We start from the raw sequence: 16,578 nt of genomic DNA on the forward strand, positions 1-16,578 counted from the left end.
TACAAAGCCCAAATAATCTGGCCCTTGCCCACCTTTGCAGCCTTACCTCTCTCTCGTTGTGCTCCCATCCCCCACTCCCCTGCTCCTCCATTTCCGTGTCCATAATAGGTATACAGGTCTTTTTACCTATACACTATACATGTAATATTGGCACAGCTGCATGTAGTTTAATTTACATGTGAGGTATTCTGTTCTTAATCTCATTAAGTTTCTTCCAGCCTTCTCTCTGCACTCCCACCCACACCTCTTGATAACCACTCCGGTCCTGTTCACCAACGACCAGTTTTTGGGTTGCATCCTCCTCATCCTGATTCAGACTTCCCAAGATGCTCATGTCCAGCCTGCACCTACCTTGCACTTAGTTGTGTGGTTTCCGTGTGCATTTCCTGGTGTTGTCTGGGAGTAGTGGGAGGGCAGGGGCTGTGTCTGACTCTCCTCCATGCTCAATCAGAACCTGTTGAATACATTAAGTATACCCAGTAAATGTGTACAGGGAACTGGGGCTCTAGGAGTATACAGGGCTGGAAGTGGAGATTGAAGGGTCATCAGCATACAACGGTCCATCGAGGCCATGGGTGTGGCTAAGACAGCTCAAGAGGGAGTTTAAAGGCTCCGGAGCTGGGTGTCAGTTGTTAGAGGTGACTCAGCCCTCAGGGCTATGATGGCAGGTGGCCACCCACCCACCACCACCCCCTCGGACATTCAGCCCTGTCCTCCCTGTGGCTGCTGGTTGCAGACCTTTTTGGTTCCAAGGAATTCTTTCTTCCACTGCCGCCTCCTTCCTGCCTCAAACCTTCTGGTCTCCCCAGGAGAAAGGGAGTTTCTATGACCTACAGTGGAGTGGAGTTCTAGTTGTCTCCTTCCCTCTCTCTCTCTCTCTGGACTTCAGTCTTCCAATTTGTAAAACAGAGGCATTGGACCAGAGAACCCCACCAGCTTCAACATTCCTTGAGTTTCTTTCTAGAAGACAATGCCTGCTGATCATCTGGGCAGAGTTGAGCACTAGAGTTTGGGGGTGTCTCAGGCTGCCTACGTTTGCATCCTGCTGGGCAGTGTACTGGGGAAACTAGACGGGACAGAGACCAGTGCAGGGAGTTGGCAAGGGCTGCAGTGGGGGCTTAGAGCAGAGAGCCCAATGGGTGACGGGTTTGGGGGGCAGTAAAGGAAGGAGAGAATAAGAGAAAATATAGGAGAATAAAAATAATCAAATAAGTGATGTGTTTTCTCCAGTGAAGTGTCTCCCTGTCCTGGGATGGGCTCACCAGATGTTCCCCAGATGTTGTTGGTGATGGGAAACATCTCCCTCTGGGATCCCAACTCTTCCTGTTCATGGGGAAATGAAGGGTCTGTTCCAAGGCAAGGAGGGTGGGGTCTGGAGCAGCATCCATCTGTGACTATGGCACATACATAGGCAGAAACACACCCACACATCCTCAGGGAATTTCTGAATACTTACAAGAGTCCAGAAAATTTCTCAAACATTCAACATCCCTGGACCACCCATTTTAGGTAAATAAAACAATTATTACGAGTTTTAAATAAATATTTTTCAAACTTAAAAAGGAATGATCCCATCTGAAAAACTAAAGTTAAAAAGAGTAATGCCAAATATGGGAAATTGAGAATTAACCAGATCTATCATGCATTTTTGGTGGGTGAATTGATGCAATCGCTTTGAAAATAATGTGGCAGTACCTAGTAAGGCTGAACATGGGTAGGCTCTGTGATCATCTAGTTCTATTTCTCAGTGTATTCCCAAGAGGGAAACAATGCTTATGTCCACCAAAAGACACTTACAAAAATTGTAGAGCAGCTTTATTCATGACAACCTAGAATGGAAAACAACCCAGATGTCCAATGGATAAATGGAAACAAACTGTGATTTATCTTGCAATGGAATATTACACAGCAAAGAAAAAGAACAAATGCTCAACCCATGCCAGGACAGGGTGAATCTTTAAAACATATTGACTAGGGGCACCTGGGTTGCTCAGTTGCTTAAGCATCTGCCTTCCACTCAAGTCCTGATCCCAGGGTCCTGGGATCAAGCCCCACATTGGGCTCCCTGCTTGGCGGGAAGTCTGCTTCTCCCTCTGCCCTTTCCCCTACTCGTGCACGTGCTCTCTCTCTCTCTCTCTCTCTCTCGTCCACTCTCTTCCTTTTAAATAAATAAAATCTTAAAAAAATAAAATGTTATATTGACTAAAAGAAGGCAAGCACAAAAGAGCTATAACTATAATTCCATTTATATGAAGGTTAAACAGTGGAACTAGATAGATAACATTACCTTTGGGGGTACCGATGGGGAAGAACCATAACAGAGCCTTCTGGGATCATGGAGATGGTCTGTATCTTGATCTAGGCAGGGGTTGGACAGGTACATACATATGTAAAAATTCAAGTTCTCGGCTTCAGTTTTGTTCAGGTTCTGTATGTAAGTTTCGCCTTGCTAAAAGGAGCAGGGAGAGAGGGCGGGGCATTCCAAGTGCGTGATTGGGACAGGGATGCCCTTTGTCTCAGCCTTCCACCAGGAAGTCAGTCTACTTACAGACCAGTGAGGGATACCCAGGACTCACAGGTCAGATTCAACTGTTTAGATTTTTTTTTTTAAGATGTTATTTATTTATTTGACAGAGAGAGAGACAGCCAGCGAGAGAGGGAACACAAGCAGGGAGAGTGGGAGAGGAAGAAGCAGGCTCATAGCGGAGGAGCCTGATGTGGGGCTCGATCCCATAATGCCGGGATCACGCCCTGAGCCGAAGGCAGACACTCAACCGCTGTGCCACCCAGGCGCCCCAACTGTTTAGATTTCTGAGATGGGTAAGAATTTTATTCCGCCGTGATTCTTCAGTGCAAGGAGCTTCATGTCATTTAGCACCTACGAGTTTTACAGTTTTTGCTCTCGTGTTCAGGTCTTTGATCTGTTTAGAGTTAGTTTTGTCCATGCTGTAAGGCCAGAGTCTACTTCACCCTTTTGCATGTGAATATCCAGTTTTCCCAGCACCATATATTAAAAAGATATTATTTTTCAACATTGAATGAAAGCAGCTGAGTCCGCCGGAGAAATTTTACCTCCCTCAGCTGCGATACTCTCCAGTATGCCACCCCAATCCCACAACCTCCAAGACTTGTCTGAGGAATGGGGGTGCCATTCCCTGTCCCAGATAGCCTGGGTCTCTGATTTTCAGTCCATGTTGTCTGCTCATGGCTAATATTCTCCTTACAAGCAACTTCAGCATCACCGGAGAACTTGTTAGAAATGCAGATTCTTGGATTCTCCCCAGACCCACTAAGTCAGGAACTCTGGTACTGGGGCCTGGCAACCTGTCTTCCAAAGGCCCTCCTGTCAATTCGGATGCACGAAGGGGCTTGGGCCCCTCTGAGCTAAAGCCTTGGGAAGCAAAACCCAAGAAAGGGGACTCTTTTCAAGTACAGGTCTTGAACACTCTTGTTTGTCCAAACTGGAAGACTTTTGAATGGAGATCTGTGGATTAAAAATCTGAGCAGTGAGCTCTGGGTCAAAGGATTTTGACAGATATTGCCAAATCATCCTCCCTAAAAGTTGCCCCAATTTCACTCTCCAGGGTATCTGAGCGAGCCTATTTCCCAACACTCTCCCTGGCACTGGGTGTGATCAAACATACTGATCTCTGCCAGTCTGGTAGGAGAAACAAAGAAGACGCCTTAGTGTTTTCCTTGGCATTTCTCTATGTATGAGTGAAGTTGTTTTTTAAGCCACCTGCATTTCTCTCTAAACTGCTGGTTTATATTCTTTACATATTTCATATAGGGTTAAATCTTTGAGGACTAAGGAGATGAACCCTCTGTCTGTCATTCATGATGCAGTCATTCCTGCTTTGTTTTCTAGCTTCGTTTATAGTATATTTTACACGGTATATTTTACACAGAAGTTTTAAATTTTTATATAATCAAATTTCTTAAGTATTTAGGGATCCTGGGTTTTATGTGCTCTATTCCCTATCATAATATTGTAAATTCACCTATTCTTTTAATATGTAAATCCTTATCCATTTGGAATTTATTTTGACTTAAGGAATGGAATAGTGTGCCCATTTTATTTTCCCCCCAAATAATTAGTTAATTTTTCAGCTACTTTTTCTTCTAATTTAAATGTTACCTTAAATGGATAAAATATCTGGTTTTCTATTCTGGTCCACTGGGTTGTCTATTTCATCTCTGGGTACCAAATTGCTTTACAAATTATAATTTCATAATGTGTTTTATCATCTGATAGGTCTAGTCCCACCGTATTACTTTTCTTTTCCAGGACATTTCTGGCTCATATTTATTTGCCTTTTTGAGCTTCATGCCATTTTTTGGACAAGTTCCACACCTGGCAAACAAACAAAAATACAGCGAATATTTTAATTAAAATCACATTGACCAAAAAAAAAAAAAAATCACATTGAATTAATAGATTAATGGAGCACTGGCATTTTTATAATATTGTGTTCTTCCTATTCAAAAGCACAGGTTAGAAATTTCCCTCTAATTTTAATATTATCTTTATAAAGGCCCTTAGATGTCTTTAACATATTTTTCTAAATATTTTATCTTTTTTACTGTAATTGTAATTTCTTCCTATTATATTTTCTGACAAGTTGTATTTTTTAATGTAAAGGATGTTTTGCATATTAACCTTGGAAACTGTCATTATCCCAAATTCTCTCTCTTTTTTTTTTTTTAAGATCTTATTTATTTTTTTGCCAGAGAGAGAGAGCACAAGCAGGGGGAGCAGCAGGCAAAGGGAGAAGCAGGCTCCCTGCTGAGGGAGGACCCCCCCCCCCCCAATGTGGGACTCTATCCCAGGACTCTGGGATCATGACCTGAGCTAAAGGCAGATGCTTAACCAAGTGAGCCACCCTGGTGTCCCTATCCTGAATTCTCTTGTTGTCTCTAACAGTTGTGCAATTTTCAATCATACCATTTATACATAATTTTGCTAGTCTGTTATAGTTTTGTTTGTTTTAAGCAAGGATGGTTGTGGGATATTTGTCAGAAGTCTTTTTGGCATCTATTAAGATATTATAGAGTTCTCCTTTAATCTATTAATACGTTCTATTTTATTAGAAATTCCCTAATATTATTGAACCATTTGCATTACTAGGATGAACTTACTTGGATATGATAGATGATTCTTTTGAGATATTGTTGATTTGTATTTGCTAGTATTTTGAGGGTTTTTTTTCCTCCCCTCTCAGGTTCAATCACACTAATTACTGTTCAGATTCTCCACTTTCCTTCTTATCATTTGTTTTCTTGATAGGTCATGAGCTGATGGGGTCAATTAAAATGTCCTCTTGTGCTGGATCCAATTTCTACTTGCATTATCTGTATATTGTTATTCTGAACTGTCATATCTTATTCTTGACTTTGAAGCTATAGAGATTTATTATAGAGGTGCATAGAGATTTCTAAAAACCAGATTCTTAATGTGGATACTGCTCTCTCTACTGTTCAGCTTCCTCGCATCTCATTTAACATTTTCATGTTTAATTTAACCCTGGCTGATGGTAATTGCAACCTCAGCTCAGTATTTTCTTGTATAACTTGGTTTATATTATATTTTTAAGCTTCCTAAGTTATTTTGGTAAAGATACATCTCTTCTATACAACATACAATAGGAGATTGTTTTACGATTCAATGTGAGAGTCTTTTTTCTATTATAAGGACAGGTTTATCCTATTTACATTTGTTGATATAACTGATACATTAGTCTTAATTCTGTCTTATCTCTGTTGTTTTCCATTTTAATGCTTCCTCTGTTTTCTGTTTTACCATGTGTATTTTTGTCTTCTTTGATATGCATGTGTGTGTGCACATGTGTTTGTATTTTTGTCTGATGGTTTGAAAGTTTACAGTCTGTTTCTAATTTTTCTAGTGGTTGCCTGTATATGGATTTATTTCTCTGCCAAGGGAAGAAAATCTTCAAATGTAGGGAAAGAGTCATCTTCTCAAAGACTGAGCCTTGACACCACAGTTTTGTCTTCAAATTCTTGATATTTTAGCCTCAACATGAAAAATGGCGGTAGTCTCACCCTGAAGCCAAAGGTTCACGCTGCTGAGCTGCTGCTTGAGCTAGTCATGGACAGCCGAGAGCTGCCAGTGCCACAAAGGCATGCTGTATGTCCTGTCTTATTTCAGAGCCTCGTGTGAATATCTTTCTCCACCAGCCAGCATACCTCGTTCAACAGTGTCATGCACTTGCTGTCCATTTCTCTGCACAGTATTTGAAGAGACATAGCCAGAGAGGCCATGAATTGAATTCATTGACTCTTCTTGCTTCTTGTTTTCACACATATCGAGATCAGGAGCCAGATTGTTGCCTGACAGCTGGTCTTTGCGAATACAGTGGTGTGTGGTTGGTGTTCTGATGCAAGTTGTGTGTGTGTGTTTTCTGGTAGGTCAGTGAGCATACCAACAGATAAAGGCACACTCAGAAGAGGGTGATTTTAGGAAAGCTTGTTTACGAGGACTATTTTCAAACGTGTAGGTGTGGGAGCACCTCGGGGGATGTTGCAATAGCTGGCCAGCACAGCAGAGCTGTTACCATCAACAGGCTGGAAGGGAAAGGGGATGGTCACCAGAAAGGAGAGAACTGAGCAGAGGAGGCTGGCTACCTTGGGAGGCCCAGTGGCCCCCCCCCCCCCCTGCTGAAGAACACATCGTACACAGGGAGACTCACAGGCAGGAAACCAAGGGGCTAAATGCCCATTTTCACTCTCTTCCCTCCCTTTTCCTGCTGGGTCCCCATAGCTGACCCCACCTGGAAGCCAGAAGTTCATTCATCTCATCTTACAAGGGAATTAAGTGATAAATAGAACAAAGAGTCATCAGGTACGTTTCCCTCATGTTTTTCTGAAAATATGCGGAGAGCTGACACATCAGGGGTACACCCACTAGGATTGCTTTCAACTACCAGTACTAGAGAATCCAAGTTCCAGTTTAATTCTGTACTGTAACAGGAAGGCTGCAGGTAGGCGGCCAGTGACATTCAGTAATGTCAGTGCTGATGTATCTAGAATTCTCTCAGCCTTTGCCTTGTGCCGGTTGCTTCATATTTGCAAGATGGTGGCCCAGCACCAGGTATCATGACCACGGTTAAGTTAGGAAGAGGGGGAAGTGGGGGTACCAGCATGTATGCCCATTTTATTCAAAACAAAAACAAAAACTTTCATAGAGGTACCCTCAGTGGACTTCCCATCATATTTCATTGACCAGAACTGGTTTCGTGGTCTCTTATAGCAGCCAGGAAGACTGGGAAAGTGGGAAATGGGCTGGTCATGATTGATTTAGACTACTTGTAATTAACTGCCGAGACTGGAGACGTTGGTGCATGGATCAAAATCAGGAATCTGTTATCAGGAACGAAGGGATGGAATAAATTCTGGATCAACAATGAACAAGGCTTACCACAAGTGGTTTTTATTCAACAATGAAGCCAATTGTCTGCTAGCACTCACTCAGGACAGAAATTGCTCTTTCACACTATGTGCTATTGATTTCATGTGACATCCGAAAGTGTTGTTTGATCAAGTAATTTTGCCCAAAGCTTGCTCTGCTTTTCTCCAGTAGCCTATGACTCAATTTACAAGCCACAGTTTGAATCGTGTGTTGGTTTTCACTTTAAGTTAGACAACTTTAATGGTGCTTCCGTAGTTTGGATTTTTCTCTGTCTTTGGTGGCAAAATGCATCATTATCACACAGACATCATTATTTCACCCATATTCTGGAAGGATTTGATTGGTTTTCTACCTAGCTTGCAGGGCCTGACGTGAAGATGATGCAAATGTCTCAGTGGGCCTCATGCCACTATTTGACAAAGTTTCATAATAGACAAAGCCTCAGGGACTAGAGGAAATGCATTACCAGCTAACAAAATCCTATTTTCAGATATCCATTCCCACATCTGTCTTTCTGATTCACACTTTTTTTTCCTACTTGTGTAAAATCATCTTCTACACACTCATCTACCCTGGTATATATGATCGCATTTGATATCACACATTTTTGTTACTATTTCCAATACTCCTTTTTTGCTTTAACGAACCTCTTTTGAACTACTGTTCCATCGTTATGATTTGGGACCACACTACCGTAGTGTAGTAACAACAAAATGGATATATGACAAATGGGAACAATAACATGAATATGGTTGAAATATCATAGCAAATTGAACTACAGTTAATGGCACTCTCTACTAAATATGAGCTGAATCGAACTGGCCAAAAAAGTTCTGGTGGCACAGGGGCACCGACAAAACCATGATGATTGTTGCAAGGTAATGGATTTCTATGGAAATAATCTCTTGCCTCACATTTTAAAAAATATATTTATTTATTTATTTGAATGCAGAGGGGAAGAGTAGAAGGAGAGAGAGAGAATCTCAAGCAGACTCCACACTGAGTGTGGAGCCTGACGCAGGGCTCGATCTCAGGACCCTGAGATCATGACCTGAGCCGAAATCAAGAGGTGGACACTTAACCTACTGAGCCACCCAGGCGCCCCACTTATCCCACACTGATGAAATGTACATAAACAAAATTGCTTGTCTGTGTGGCAGACCCTGCCACACCCTATTTGTGTCCTGTGGCACTCCCAATTCCCATACGTGCTCATGGCAACTCACCACAAACACATGGAATGCTCAACCTGGGGTATTTCTTGGGTCACAGGATGGTGCACACCTGGCACACAGGGCAGGCTGGGAGTGCCAGGGAGCTAATGCCCCAGATACAGACCTTCACCTGAGCGGACTAGGGTGGGGCTCTCCGAGGCGTGCTGCACACAGCATCCCGGAGGCCCCAGTGGGAGTGAGCCACAGTTGCCCACAGCAGCAAACATGCGTCAACACACCCTGTGGTGGTTTCCCTCCCTTCCCCACCTCCCCTTCTCTCTAGCAGTACTTCATGGGATCACTTCCCAAGTGAAACACTTCTACTCACATCTTTGTCTCTGGGTCCACTTTTGGGGGAAACGAGCCCAAGGCCGTTTTTCCTCTGAAATTCCCTGCTGGCCATGAGATTCATGAACCCCACTTTAGGAATGTCTTCTCTAGACGAGCCTGCTGATTTTACAAATGCCTGAGACCCAGAGCTGGGGGTCATTCTATGGTCACAGGCAGCCCAGTTCCCTGCGATCAACCAGTGCAGGGGGAGGCCCTGATGCCTTTAGGGGCTGCATTGGAGGGTCTGACCTAACTCCTGACCCAGATGTGGCACAGAGGGACCTTGAGGAATAAGGGCTGGGGTGGCTGGGGGCTGGGCCTGACAGCTCTGCACCTCCACATTCCCCTGAGCCCCTCCCAGCTTGTGGTCCAGTCCCTGCTTCCTGCCCCCACCACTGAAATGGAGGTTTTTCTGGGTCTTTCTTTCCTGGGTCTTTCCTGAAGAAGTCCTCCCCAAACATCCCATGCATATACACACAAGCTTCTCTCTGGGATCCCAGCTCTGTGGATCTCAAAGATACTGTGAGATGGATTCATGTCCATAGCAGAAGGGGAGAGATTTTTCTCTGCTTTTCTCCCGTTTCCTATGAGAGAAGCTTGCGACTTGTGACCCTGCCAACCATTTCCAGAGAAGAAATTGGCTTCTAGCCCAGCTTTCTAAATAATATGATCATCTATTTCAAATGCCCAACCCACAGACCTTTTCTTACTTCCATTTGACAGACGGGACATCTAAGACCAAGACAGAAATTATATCATGAGCCCATGATCTGACTCCCAGACGGTGATTTGTCATTCCATCTTCACAGCAGGCTTGCGAGGGAGTTTGTTTGAGCCACGAACTTACCCTCATGGTCACCCACAACCCCAGGATGTGTGGAGGCTGTTGGGGTCATGATCCTCTTGGTAAAACCACCTGCCCTCCTGGCTGTGCCCTTTCCAGGTCCTTCACCCCGATCTCTATGGGACCAACAGGGGTGTCATCCAGTGGAGCAGAAATGTCCAGGGCCAGCCAAAAGAAATTCACTTCTATAACATTTACTGAACTCTGCAGCAGACAGGGCCCTAGGTTCACTTGGGGAGCAGTGAAGGGGAGGGATCTTAATGAACCCAATGGATCACTGCCCTCCCGCAGAGAGCTCATAGGCTAAGAAGTGAGATAATTCACTTATAAGAAGCTAGAGTGTCCTAAGGGCCACAATAATAACAGTTGTGATGGTGTAAAAACATGTCCATAAACTCTTTCACACTCTTCTTATCAAGAGGGGGAATCTAATTCCTCTCCCCTTAAGTATGGGCCAGCCTTGGTGACTTGCTTCTCATGAATACAACGTGGAGGAAGTGATACTGTGTGATTTCCAAGGTAAGTTAGAAAAAGTGATATAGCTACTGCCTGGCTGTTTCCTGGGACACTCACTCTTGAAAACCCAGTCACCAGGCTCCGAGGAAGCCTGGATTACTTGAAAGAGCCATACGTGGGTGTTCTGATCAAGCCCCAGCTGAGGCCCCTGACAGCCGGCCTTAAATGCCACATTTATGAGTGGACATGGCTTCAGATGATCCCAGTCTTTGTGCCTCTCCAGTTATGGGGCCATCTTTACTAAGTCCTGGCCATCTTATAGATTCACGAGCAAAATAAATGCATATTAAGACATAAATCTTGAGGGTGGTTTGTTATGAAGCAGTAGCTACCTGGGTCTGTACTCAAGTGTATGGTGTATTTACTAGAAGTCAAACACTGTGCGAAACCCATTACAGGATTATATTCATACTGAATCCTCCAGACAACCCTATTGGGTAGATACTATGGGAATCTCGATATTGTGGAGGAGCAAAGCTCAGAGTGATTACGTGACTTGTCTGACTCATAGAGCTTGTAAGTGGCAGAACCAAGACCCAAGGTAGCCATGTGCTGGTTAATGTTTACCAAAGAGCGAGGGGTGGGGGTGGGGGAATCAAGATGTGCAGTGTCTGCCAATTTTCACAGTGTAAATTCTCCCACCATGGCTGATTTCAAGCTACTGGCACCGCAAGAGAAGCTGAGAAGAGATGGGCATACTCCAGGCAGCCCTCCAGGAGGTTTAGGCCAGCTCCGGTACACCACTGAGTGGAGGGCGCCAACACCAGCAAACATGTTCTGAGATGACAGGGATTGTAGTGAGCACTGGTCAGGAGAGTCTTCTTGAAATGTAGGTAGAGCTGTGGAAAAGTCCTTTTGGACATTCATGCATGCTGTTTACCAAACTATGCCAGACACTGTTGTAGTCACTGATCATTAGTGGCATGTAACACAGACAAGGTCTGTGCTCTCATGGAATATTCTTTTCCTCAGGACAGAGACTGAGAAACTCCAAGGCATAGGGCATATTGAGAAGTTTCAGTTATTCTAGGAGTGGGAGATGGAGAGGGAAGTGGAGCCCAGACTTAGCATGTCACAGCCAGTTCCCAGGAGGGGAGATGGGCTAGTGGCTCCCTTCCTTCTTCTAGCCCTTCCCTTTGGGGAAACCCCGAGTCTGAAAAGTCTCAAGTCTATTAGACTGGGAGTACCCCCTCCCAGCCCAAGGAGACAGCTCCAGGAAAAGGAGGGGACACGGGCTTCCCAAGGCTACCTCCACCAGCCTCCTTCCCATAGCCATCCCTCCAGGTGTTATGAGCAGTTTCCTGAAGTTGGCCTTGGGGCTGCTCAGGCTGGGTCCCTGCCCCAGGATCTGCGATGGGGATAAGAATCAGTGCACAATCCTGAAGTAATATCCATTTGGAGCGGATTCTTAACTGGAAGAAAAAAAAATGCTTCTAATCCAAAGGATTCTGTGCTCTGCAGGGAAGAAATACCTTGTCCAAGCACAGCTTCAGCAGAGAGAGAATTATGAGAAATCACTCTCTTCCAAGATGACTACATCCAAGCTGGTGTGATTTCTTCCAAGGAAGGGGATTTACTTATTTTTTTAATATACAAGACTCAAAATACTTAAAGCATGACACGTACCATTATTGAAAAAGTTACTAAAATGCAAAGAATTAAGTTTTCCTGAAGTCTTGGATTGTGCAGAGTGGGGGTAGGGCAAGTCACTGAGGGGATTACAGCACAAACAGAACATAGTTCGAACCAGATTTCCGAGGTCACTGCTCCTAAAGGCGGTGGCTGGGCTGACACAGGGAGGAGATCCTTCCAGCAACACTCTCCTCAGCCCTGCCCCTCCCAGGCTCCAGTCGGTTCTCTTCAAGTCTCAGTGCTACCCCAAGACTGCCTTCTGGTTTATAAGGGGAAACCATGGATCTGCCCTTTCTATAAAATTGTCTCTCTCCTGCCGTGGGAGACTCTTTAAAAACAAACAAACAAACAAACAAACAAACAAACAATTTTTTCTTCCCTTTGATAAAACTCACACATGTACTTTGTTCAAAATATCCGAAATGGGCGGCTCCTGGGTGGCTCAGTCAGTTGAGCGTCTGCCTTTGGTTCCGATCATGATCCCAGGGTTCTGGGATGGAGCCCCGCATCGCATCAGGCTCCCCCTGCTTGTGCTCTCTGTCAAATAAATAAAATAAAATCTTAAAAAAATAACAACAAAAAATAAAAACGTTTTTAAAAAAATATCCAAAATAGAAGAAAATAAAATGTTGGGCCTCATTCTCTCTGTTTACCCTCAGTCTCTACTAGAGGCACTCTTTCTAGGGCTTTTTCTGTTTGTCTTTTTCTAGAAGCAGTCTATTTACATGACACACACACACACACACACACACACACCACACACCACACACCCAGACATACATATCCCTCATCTTACTTAACCTATAAGGAGGATATATCCCAGCCCTTCTGCTCTCCCTCCCTCCCTCCTTCTCTCCTGCTCCACACACTGGTGTCGCTAGGCTCTCCTTGAGCATGGCTCTCCTTGTTCTCATGTCTCAATCAATGCAGCTTTGGAAGATCCTTTCCTGGGTCTATTTTATTTCTTGATCTCTAAATATCAGAGGGCAGCAAGCTTTGCCTCTTTTCTACCTACGCTCACTCCCTAAGCAGCCCCTTCTCGGGCTGGGTCCTTGCAGAGCACCCTCACCGCTGACCCCTGCTCTGGGTTCTCAAATTCTTCCATTTGCTGCCCCAGACCTGCTCACCACCCTTCTCCTCCCAGCTCTGCGCCTGGGGACTGACCTGTCTGGTATTCCATGCTGTTTGACCACTGGCCAACACAGACAGGAGTTCAGAGGGAGGAGAAAGAGGTCAGGATATACATTTTCCATGTAAGGTTGCCAGGGACCAGCTACACTCCTCCATCGGAGCTCTCCACTCCTGTCAGTGCGCCACATCCAAACCTGTATCTCAAAAATAAGTCCCCTACGCCTGGGTGGCACAGCGGTTAAGCGTCTGCCTTCGGCTCAGGGCGTGATCCTGGCGTTCTGGGATTGAGCCCCACATCAGGCTCCTCTGCTATGAGCCTGCTTCTTCCTCTCCCACTTCCCCTGCTTGTGTTCCCTCTCTCGCTGGCTGTCTCTATCTCTGTCGAATAAATAAATAAAATCTTTAAAAAAAAAATTAAAAAAAAAAAAGTCCCCTTCCTTGGAGGAAATCACACAAGTTTGGATATTGTCCTCTCCACTTCACTCTATCTGTCCCCAGGTACCGGCAACTCTCACCTTTTCCGCATCAGAACTACGGATGGTCAAGTCCCCATTGCTACTAGCCCAGGGGTCCTACTTTGTCCTGGTGGTTTCTCTACACCCTGCTACCCTTCCGTGAAAGGCCCTTTTATTAAACTCTCCTCAAATTTCTCAATCCAAGCGCGTCAGCTGTTTCCCTCTGGAAAAATCTGAGCTACAAATTCCAAATAATTCTGAGATTTCTATCAGCCCTGAACTCCTGACCCACATAAGTAGCTCAGACTACAATCCCTCACCCCGCTGGCTAAAAGGCCAGATCCTCCCAGTCTTCCCCACCCTGGTAAATGATAACTTCACGCTTGTAGGGACTGGTACTCTTACTCTTTCCCAGGCACGTCTGGTCTATCAGCAAACAATGCTGCCACGAGCCACCTTAGGAATTTATCCTTGCAGTCCTGTCTGTAGGACAAATCCCTATGTGCGTAATGGTTAGGTTAAAGGGTAGGTTCCTTTAAAATTTTGATCTTATTGCCGGGTGGTTCTTCAACCTGGAAGGCCCAGCCTGTTCCTGTCCGCCCCGCCCCTTTCCCCCCTCCCCCCTGCAACAGTAGGTATCGCTCCGGTTTTCCCACCCGCTCCTCTATCAGGCAGTTATCAGACTTTTTGATCTCGGTTGACACAGATAGGTATGTTGGTGTCTAACCGGCAATTCTACGCCGTGGGAGAAGCGAAGCACTTTTTTCGGGGAACCTCCACAGGGGTCTGCTGGAGCTGAGCGTGGGACCCCGCGGAGCCAGGCGCCCCGCCGACTGCGTCCACGGTTCCACTCTCTCCCTCGTTTTCCGCGCTTTCCTTCCTCCCCCCCAAGTTTCTGATTCCTGGAACCAGGCTCGGTGACCTCACGCCAGTGACTTCACATCCGGGACCTTCTGGGAATTCTCAGCGGCACTTTTTCGTAAGAAACCAGACGGGGGGAGGCGGGAGGAAGGGGGTGCGACGGAAGGAGGAGTGCGGAGCTTTTGGGGAAGAAGAGAGGGAACCGCAGGGGCAGCTTCCTTCTTCCGATCGGGGACGGGTGGAGCTGGCAGGGGCGTGTGGCCGAGTTGCAAAGACAACCGAGTCCCCGCCCCGGCGGCGGCCAGCCCGGCACGCGCGCGCTCCCTCCCTGGGCCACGGACCCCAGCCCTGGTCGCTCCTGGTTTGGGACCAGGGCGCAATTCCCGAGGGCTCCCAGGTTGAGCCTTGGCCTGATTTTTTTCTGAAGTTAAATGTGCGTCTAACGTGGCAGCTCTGCTACAGGTGGGGAACGGGTATCAAGAAGGAGAAAACGGAGGTGGAGGGGGTTATCGACTTGCAGGTACTAACAATGTAGTGGGAGGGAGATGCACTAAACTAAAAGGTTACAATCGGGCTTTCCAAGCTCCAAAACTGCATAAGATCCAGAGGTCAAAGAAGGACACTCTTGATGGCTTTTGCTTCCTTGAAGAGGTGGCCTCAGAGCTGAGTCTTCCTCCATAAAATAAGTATTTAAAAATAGATTTTACAACTGTGGTGGTATAAAGACGAATATGGTAATGTTAAGTATTAAGGCAATTTCTTCTACCTAAAAATTCCCCTTTTCCCCCTTCTGATTTTATTAGAAGTTAAAACATTTTCAGGGGCCTTGAAAGTATTGTGGGCCCCAGGTCCCCTGCTGGCTGTGTCCAATGGGTAAGCTGACTCAGGGCAAAACCAGGGCTGTGTGACACAGCCTGGATAGAATATTGTGGGGGAGTGGATGGAGAAAGGCTATAAACACAGGTAGCAGCATACACGAAGAGCCTTGAATGACCTGAAGGAATGTGAATTTTGTGGTAGAGCTGGTAGGAAATCGCTGCAGGGATGGACTGGAGGACTGACAGTTTGGAGGTAGCACTGGAGGTGGGGAGAACATTGGGATGGGTGTTGCTGCAATAGGATATCCTAAGTCTTAGCCACAGTGGAGATGGAACGGTGGGGAAAGGCAAAGACAGTTTTGGGAAGCCAGCAGATTGATGTGGGCGGGGGGTGGGCGCAGGGAGAAGCCCGGGCTGATTCTCATGGAAAAGGAGAAAACAAAGAGGAGAAACTGTACGGGTTTCAGGACTCTGGGAAGATCAAATGGAAAGTCCTTCACCAATAACAAAGCGGGGAAAATGTGCATACCATAACAGGCTTGTGGGTGGCTTCAGAGTCACCTCTTGCCCAGATCTCTGCAATAGCTTCTACTAGGCATTCCAACCCCCTCTCTGCTGTCTGAGGCACCTCTCCAAAGCTGTATTTCCATTGGGTCACTTTCCTTCTCCCTGTGGTCCAGAGGACAAAACTGCAGTCTTCTCCTGGGCATTTCCAGAGTTTAGAATGAGAAAAATCAGATGGGATTTTTTTTTTTTTTTTTAGATTTTATTTATTTATTTTGACAGAGAGACAGCCAGCGAGAGAGGGAACACAGCAGGGGACTGGGAGAGGAAGAAGCAGGCTCCCAGCGGAGGAGCCCGATGTGGGACTCCATCCCGGAACGCCGGGATCATGCCCTGAGCCGAAGGCAGACGCCTAACGACTGCGCTACCCAGGGGCTCCCCAGATTGGATTTTTAACACCCTTTACAGTAGAACACTGTTCCAGAACTTCATTTGGCTTTCTCAATCTCCAGTAACTCATCCTTCCCGCCAAAGAAACAAACAACTATACTTGACTCCCATCTTCCAATGCAAACACTGGGCTTCCTCCAGAGCAGACTAGGCTAAAATCAAGGGCTGGGGCAGGAAATACTCTTACGGGGAGAAGAGCTGGGCTCCAATGACTCCTTGAAAGATAAACCTTCATTTATTCACCCTAAAACATGGATCAGCCACCTACTAAGTGCTTTTGTACCATTCTGGCAGGCACAGGGGATGCAACAATAAACAAATGAGAAGTGGTTTGTCGTGGAGATGATATTCTGGTGGGGGAAGACTCCATGGGGACATGGCACCCTCCAAAACTGGA

At 45.7% G+C, this 16,578-nt stretch overlaps 1 long non-coding RNA gene across 1 annotated transcript; it reads left to right on the forward strand.

The window, feature by feature from the left end:
- The first annotated feature begins 14,408 nt into the window (after positions 1 to 14,408).
- On the forward strand, positions 14,409 to 16,510 carry LOC148108364 (uncharacterized). The gene is made up of 2 exons (XR_015727832.1): positions 14,409 to 14,527; positions 16,014 to 16,510. It is a non-coding gene; the product is annotated as an uncharacterized LOC148108364 (long non-coding RNA).
- The last annotated feature ends 68 nt before the right edge of the window (positions 16,511 to 16,578 follow it).

Source organism: Ursus americanus, chromosome 20 (genome assembly GCF_024610735.1).
Source record: "Ursus americanus isolate L20-20 chromosome 20, mUrsAme1.1.p, whole genome shotgun sequence".
Taxonomy (NCBI): domain Eukaryota; kingdom Metazoa; phylum Chordata; class Mammalia; order Carnivora; family Ursidae; genus Ursus; species Ursus americanus.